The sequence below is a fragment of the Ipomoea triloba genome, chromosome 11, assembly GCF_003576645.1.
Source record: "Ipomoea triloba cultivar NCNSP0323 chromosome 11, ASM357664v1".
Classification (NCBI taxonomy): domain Eukaryota; kingdom Viridiplantae; phylum Streptophyta; class Magnoliopsida; order Solanales; family Convolvulaceae; genus Ipomoea; species Ipomoea triloba.
In genome coordinates this window covers 3,803,641-3,812,156 of record NC_044926.1, presented here as the reverse complement: position 1 = coordinate 3,812,156, position 8,516 = coordinate 3,803,641, and the positions used below count along the sequence as shown (strand labels likewise).

The window sequence follows — 8,516 nt, the reverse complement described above, 5'->3', positions numbered from 1 at the left end:
AGGACTCTCTGAGTTTGAGTCACGTTAGGACTAGCTATCCTACTCTACCTGAGACTCCCCTAGTATATATATCTCCTATTTCTCATCATTGTAATTATTCAATTGAATCAATACAATATTCAGTTCTCATCCTATTCTATTCCTTACATATTTCATTCCTTATAGAATTGTATTTCTATTCCTTCCAAATTCTGTGAACCAAATTGCGGTTAAAGTTATACACACATTTTTTTTTAAAATTTTTTTGCAATTAATTGAATACACTCCCTAAAATCATGTTTTATATGTGCGTACTTTCCAGAGTTCAGATAAATAGCTTCCTCTTCCACCCGTTCATTATCAGTTTATCAGACGATTCATGTCAAAATTGTAAATCTGTATTGATTAGCATCTTTGCTTTCGTTCTTCATTGATTATTATTTATTTAGGCGAAGGAAGAGGACCGCAACAAACTGTGGTCAATAATGGCGGTGCCAGGTGCTGTTGACCCCACCAATGGTTATTGCTCTGAACCAAGACCTTTCAGAGTCTTAGACCTCCGGTATCCTTGCCTCCGGCCGACGAGCCTCTCTCCATTGCCGAATATGCCATCTCCCTGCTGCGCTCGCCGGCTACCGCCGCTGCGGACACCTTCATTATTGACGCCGCTACCGACCGGAAGCTCTCCTACTCCGATTTCCTGCGCCGGACCAGAGCTCTCGCCGGGGCTATCCGGTCCCGGTTTCCTTCTCTTGCGAGAAACGACGTCGCTTTTGTTCTCTCTCCGACCTCCCTCGACGTTCCTGTTCTGTACTTCGCCCTGCTCTCTCTCGGCGTCGTCGTTTCGCCTGCTAACCCGCTCTCCACTCGCTCCGAGTTGGCTCACATGGTCCGACTCAGTAAACCCGCCGTCGCTTTCGCTACTTCCGCAGCTTCAAACAAACTCCCTTCATTACCGCTCGGGACGGTTATCCTAGATTCAGCCGATTTTTCCGCGATGCTCGAGGGCCCCACTTCTCACCACGACGATTCGTCCGACCGACGACTCGTTCGCCAGTCCGATACGGCAACCGTTCTGTACTCGTCCGGTACGACCGGCCTAGTCATAGGCGTCGAGTTGACTCACCGGAATTATATCGCTCTGGTGGCCACCTTGTACAACAGCAAATTTACCGACGGAAATTCTACAGCTCCGCAGGAAGAAGCAGTCGCGCTCCTCATGCTGCCGTTGTTTCACGTATTCGGCTTTTTCATGCTTATACGAACGGTTTCCATGGGAGAGACGGCGGTGATAATGGGGCGATTTGACTTCGAGAAGATGCTCGCCGCAGTTCAGAAGTACAGGGTGACGTACATCCCCGTCTCGCCTCCGCTGGTGGTGGCCCTGGCGAAGTCCGATTTGGTGGCCAAGTACGACCTCAGCTCCGTCAAGTTGCTGGCCTGCGGCGGCGCTCCGCTTGGAAGGGAGGTCGCCGAACGGTTCAACGCCAGGTTCCCCAACGTGGATATTTCTCAGGTACGCGTGTTTGCACGCGCTTAATTTGTAACCGCCGGATAATAATACTTTTGCCATAGTCAGCGTGGCAGTGTCTTCACCACCACAATGTCCGGAGAATAATAATTTCTCCAAGTTTTATTGACTCTGTTACATGTAGAATCTGTTCAACCCACTCTGTTACATACTTACATGTAGTATCTGTTCAACCAACTCTCAAGTTAATAACTAAATAGAAAAATGATCAATCAATTTTAGCTACCTAAGGAAGCAATAATATTATAAGATCTAGAATGCAATTTAATTATAACTTATAAGTTATGTATTGTGTTTATTTTTATGTAATAAACATAAGTTTGAATTGTATCAAAAGAATAATTTCATCAAAAATACTTTTATATATGTGAATCTGTAACGCAATAACAAATAATTTATACAATGTACTATTTACTAATACATTTTTTTCAATGTTAATAAATCAATTAACATATATTTAAATTTATAATTATGTAAAATGATGTATATATACACTAATACTAGTAATGTCTACATACTAGGCAGGCTTGGCAGGCTCACGTTGGTCCGCAAAGCACGCCTATATGAGACATAAAATTCAAAGCCCACACTGCTTTTTTGGCTTGACATGACTGGCTAGCCTAGCGAGTTAAGCTCGTTTTGACAATTCTAACTTTAAGTGAAATCAAGTTTATAATTTTAGCAGGCCACAATAAAATAAATGGTATCTAGAATTGTAGATTTATAAGCAAAGAGTGAATAAAATTGTAGATTGTATAAAGTGAGGAGGTAGGGACTGATAGCACACTGGCGATTTTTCTCTTCCAAGTTCCAACTGCAGGGGATCTAAGAAGTTATGATTAGTTTAACTTAAATTGTACAGAGTAGCTTAATGTATAAAACAAATATTGATCCGATATTCGAGAATCATGTGTTCTGAATTGTGATGAAAATCATGTTTTGTATATGTGTACTCGCCAGAGTTTAGATAAATAGCTTCCTCTTCCATCCGTTCATTATCAGTTTATCAGACGATTCATGCCAATGTCTTGATTAGCATTTTTGGTTTCGTTCTTCATTGATTATTATTTCGGTGTGAAGGAAGAGGACCACGACAAGCTGTCATCAATGGCGGTGCCAGGTGCTGTTGACCCCACCAGTGGTTACTGCTCAGAGACCAAAACGTTTCAGACTCTCAGACAGCCGGTCTCCTTCCCTCCCGCCGACGAGCCTCTCTCCATTGCCGAATATGCAATCTCCCTGCTTCGCTCACCGGCTACCGCCGCTGCCGACACCTTCATTATTGACGCCGCCACCGATCGGAAGCTCTCCTACTCCGATTTCCTGTTTCGGATCCGCGCTGTCGCCGGGGCTATACGGGCCCGGTTTCCTTCTCTTGCGAGAAACGACGTCGCTTTTGTTCTGTCTCCGACCTCCCTCGACGTTCCGGTTCTGTACTTCGCCCTGCTCTCGCTCGGCGTCGTCGTTTCGCCTGCTAACCCGCTCTCCACTCGCTCCGAGTTGGCTCACATGGTCCGACTCAGTAAACCCGCCGTCGCTTTCTCTACTTCCGCAGCTTCCAACAAACTCCCTAAATTACCGTTCGGGACAGTTATTCTAGACTCATCCGATTTTTCTGCGATGCTCGACGGCCCCACTTCTCACCACGACGATTCTTCCGACCGACGGCTAGTTCTCCAGTCCGATACGGCAACCGTTCTGTACTCGTCCGGTACGACCGGCCGAGTTAAAGGCGTCGAGTTGACTCACCGGAATTACATCGCTCTGATGTCCACCTTGTACAACACCAGATTCATCGACGGCGATTCTACAGCTCCGCAAGAGGAACCGGTCACGCTCCTCATGCTGCCGCTGTTTCACGTGTTCGGCTTTTTCATGCTTCTAAGAGCCGTGTCCATGGGAGAGACGGCGGTGATAATGGGGCGGTTTGACTTCGAGAAGATGCTCGCCGCAATTCAGAAGTACAGGGTGACGTATATCCCCGTCTCGCCTCCGCTGGTGGTGGCCATGGCGAAGTCTGATTTGGTGGCCAAGTACGATCTCAGCTCCGTCAAAATTCTGGCCTGCGGCGGCGCTCCGCTTGGAAGGGAGGTCGGGGAACGGTTCAAGGCCAGGTTCCCCAACGTGGATATTGCTCAGGTACGTACGCGTGTTTGCACGGTCTTAATTTTTAACCGCCGGGGAATAATACTTTTCCATGCTTTTGAATCTCGAAAGTCAGCATGGCAGTGTCGTCACGACTTACGTGCACAAAGTTTACTATTTCATTATAGAATTAATAAGATCCAAAAAATAAGCTTAAACTTTTCAAATTAATTTTTTTTTAAAATATAACTGTAGTATCTGTTCATACATACTTTTCTCAACGTGTTGAAGCACAAAGAGTCAATTCTATTGACTAAGGCTCGAACTCATGACCTTTCATTTGAGGGAGGTCACTACATGCCATTTGAGCACAAGGTGCTTGGCATGTTACATTATTAGTTTAAAATCATATGGATTTGATTGCCTTATCCCCAAAATGTTAGCTAAAGAGTTACTCCTAATTTTTTACTTTTACTCCGATCATTATTACATCATTCCTTAAATTTGGTTCGCATTACTTTTGTCATATGGGCACATGATTATGTTTTTGTCCGATTCTGTCCTTTCGAAATCTATTTTACGTAAAAGTTGTCAAAATATATTACATTTCTAGTTCAAAATCATACTAATTTGAATACCTTAACATGTTTTTGGTGAAAAATGTATGAGTTAAAGGTTAAACTTTACATATTTTGACTATATCTAGTTTAAAATCATACTGATTTGAATAACTCATAATGCTAAGCATCTAATTAAATACTTGTATTCTTGATAATGATAGGGTTATGGTCTGACTGAGACAACCGGCGGGACAACAGGGATGATATGCCCTGAGGAATGTCAAAAGCATGGTTCTGCTGGCCGCATTTATCCAAGCCTGGAAGCTAAGATAGTCGATCCTGAAATTGGGGAAGCAATGCCTCCCGGTCATCGTGGCGAGCTATGGCTACGTGGGCCCTTAGTCATGAAAGGTGAAACTGTAGTAACACAAAAATGTGTAAATAATGTTGGGTTGTTTCATTGATGGCTCAGTTTTAATAAATTTAGTAACCCTTAGTCCTTGCCCACAAAAGAGGCCCAAATAATGTATAAATAATTTTTGGTTGTTTCATTGATGCCTATTTTTTAGTTTTTTTTTTTATTAAAAAAAAAAAAAAAAAACAAATTTAGTAACCCATATCCTTTGCTTGCCCACAAAACGGGCAACCTCTTGCCCCATGGTCCCTCACTCTGGTTCCGACCGAATTATAGAGAGATAAATCGCAGTGATTTAGCGGCTGGAAAAACAGTGTCTAGTATTCACAAAAAGATAAACTCTGCACTGCAATTGTTAGGACTTAATTTTACATCCTCACCTACAATTTTCCATCTAGAAACTAATTTAGTTACTCGGCCCTTTAATCGTTTACTATAACCAGAAACTAATTTAGTAACCCTTAGTCATTTACTGTTGTTTGATGGTAGGTTATGTTGGCGACAGATCTGCCACTTGTGCAACATTGGATTCGGAAGGATGGCTAAGAACGGGTGACCTCTGCTATTTCGACTCGGAAGGGTTCTTGTTTGTAGTGGACAGGTTGAAGGAACTAATCAAATACAAGGCCTATCAGGTGAGTAATTAAACTCAATGGTTAATTGGATCCGCCTATTACCATTCACATAAGAAAAACTTTTGTTTCTCCTATGGATCGGAACAATCTTCAGGTTCCTCCTGCTGAGTTAGAACATCTGCTTCAGTCAGTCCCTGATGTTGCTGATGCCGCTGTTATTCCGTATGTTTCCAACTGTCTTCTCTTATCCCCTAAAACTTTGCAATACTTTGGATTTGAAACTAGAGTGGGCGTGCATTTTGTGTTTGGTGAATATTACTTTATCGGGAAACGTGTGATTAGAGGTGTCATTGAAAGCTAGGCTGCCACACCACGAGCTCGGATTTGTTGGCCAGTCCATTAACTAGATTTGTATAGTCCTAACTTGTCTCATGCGGATTGGTGAGTTAGTCTACAAGCTAAGCTAATTTTGAAAAAAAAAATTGAAGAACCATTTTTGCTATATACAATTTATATATTTAATTTTTTTTATTTTAGAAAAATTTAGAAATTACGTTAAAAATATTACTAAAAAATTAAAACTAAAATTACTAAAGAAAATAAATAAAGGAGAAAGAATTGAGTAATGCTAGACACTCTTAAAATTTTCTACCCAATTTCTCATCGAGATTATTTAGTGTTTAATTAAATGTGTGTGAGATCAACTAATTCATGACATCCAATGAATATAAGTCACATTATGAAGAGAAAATATTAAGAAAACTTAGGATGGGAAAATGACATTTTTTCTTATTTTAATAATATATAAATAGGAAAAATAAGTTAACTTTTATGTACTACAGAGTATATTTTAAAGGATAGTGATTTTTTACTTATAAATATTTTATAATCATAACTTGTATTCATTATTTTTTAATATGATAGTGTACTAATTTTTATTATATAAAATCAATGACAATATACACATGATATGATTTTTTTTTTTTGAATACATACACATGATATGATTTAAAACATAAGGTTGTTTTAAAAGTACATAATGCAAGAATAAACATACAACATTTTACCTTATTTATTTAGCGAAGCTTGTGAGATCGTGAGGCACACTTTGTGGACCAAATTTGTTGGCTTAACCCGCCACAGTACGGGTGAGTCTGGTCCAATTCGTTTAAGAGATGCTAAGTATCTATAGAAGCTTCATTTTCAAGTATGGTAAGTAGTACGTACTGTAATTAGAATGCAACAAACAATCAGTTTTTAAGTCAGAAACATTACAACTGGGTTAAGTTGTGCATAGTACATATGTATAGATTCAAAAAGTAAGTGTAGCAATTATGGTACACTGAAATGCACATGTTGATTAAGGTACTCTCTGGCATTTTTTTGTTTATCAATTTTTCTGGTTTAGCATTTATTGTCCCCACATTTCGTCTTGAATTGAGGTGAAACATACATATAGTCTTTGACACACATACTTGAAAAGTTAGTGCCTAAAAGTTATAAAGCTTTTGATTATCGTTCAATTTCTAATAAGTTCCTAAAGCTGTGCGTGTGTGTTTTTTGTTGTCTTAGTCTAACTTGGAGCATCTTTAATAGTGATTTTTTGTGGAGTCCTGTAAAGGTGGAGGATAAAAAAAAGTAGAAGATAGAGAGAAAAGAAACAGTTGCTCGAACTAACTTTTTGTGAGGTCCACTAAAAAACAACAAAGATATTTATTTGTTGTTCGCATTATATGCACCTATTGGGAGTGCATGCGCCACCTGAACAATAAAAAATAATGGTTTTTTTTTTTTTTTTTTTTTTGGTTTTTTCCCTCTCCCCTCTTCTCTTTCCTTGGTCTTAAAAGAACTTCTCTAAATATCAATTGTGATGAGCTTGCTCTAATCTAATGATTCATTTTTACCTGAGTACTGCAGATATCCTGATGAAGAAGCAGGACAGATTCCAATGGCCTATGTTGTGAGAAAACCTGGAAGCAACATCACAGAAACTCAGATTATGGATACTATTGCAAAACAGGCATGCTATATATTTACTTCACAACACAAATAATATCTATCTATACTCCTAAAATGCATTTGCTAGGGTAACATATAGTTCGATTATCAATTTAAAATTTTAGTTGAAATGAATTGAAACACATTATAACCTTCACGCATGGATTCTTGCTAGCTTCTTGTAAATTAGAGCAAATTAAACGCAAACTATGCCACTTGTTTCTAACTTTTCATGAATGTTTTGAGCATTCATTTATTCATTGCGCCAATGAATTTATTACACAAGAGCGGTTGTTGAGAAGTGGCTACGAATTTTTTGGTAATCCAAAGAGATTTTTTTTTTTTTGAATCCTTGATATTTTTTGCAGGTTGCACCTTACAAGAGGATAAGACGCGTTTCATTCATCAACGCGATTCCTAAATCTCCCGCCGGAAAGATCTTGAGAAGAGAACTGGTTGCGCAGGCTGTTTCTACTGCTTCATCCAAACTATGAAACCAAAAAATTGCAGTATATTGTTGTGGCTGAATAATATTTATTTATTATTATAATATATGAATTAGTCGTTAAGTATGACGCTTTGGATAATGCACGTAATAATGAGTATGAAGTATAGGGTAATATTTAATTGGTTGATTTATAAACTCAAAATAAGTTAATGACTTTATTTCGCTAATAAACATTTGAAAGGGTGAGAAATAATGTATAAACATTTGAAAGGGTGAGATATAATTCCTTTTTATAAAAGGGAGTAGTTGCTGTTGTTCAGCAGTGTGGTGTCAGTATAATGTTAATTGCTACCATGTGTTGACATACACGGAATAAAATTTGATGTGATGATACAATGTAAGTATATTGAATGGGGGACTATGCAACGGAAGAGGAAAGTTTGTGGGGCGTATCTAGAGTCGGAACTTTATATGGAGAGCTCGCAAGAATATCTTACCTACCACTGTTAATCTTAGGCTAAGAAGGGTAGAGATTTCATGCATGTCTTGTGTGCTTATCCTTATGCACACCGTGTATGAGCTGTACTAGCCAGTGATGCCGGTATCTCTCTGTCTACCGGTGGTTCCACTTACGATTTTGCCCTCTTTTCTGGTGTAGGAATGTTTGAAGTTGTTGGTAATGGCCCCCTTTGGTGTATTCAAGAGCCCCTCAGGGCGGAAACACTAGCAATGAAGGAGGTTCTAGGATGGATTAAAATTAAAAATCATTACTTAAATGTACAGGTTGAGTCAGATTGTTCTATTTTCTTTGTCTAGTTTGATGGGCTCTAAGGAGAACCGGATGTATGTTCGCTCCATTATCCATGATTGTCTTAGACTTATTAGTAAGATAGTTGGCTATAGTGTACGTTTTATACATAGGGAC

The 8,516-nt window shown here is 39.4% G+C and overlaps 1 pseudogene; it reads left to right on the top strand.

The window, feature by feature from the left end:
• The first annotated feature begins 362 nt into the window (after positions 1 to 362).
• On the top strand, positions 363 to 7,982 carry LOC115997536 (annotated as a pseudogene).
• The last annotated feature ends 534 nt before the right edge of the window (positions 7,983 to 8,516 follow it).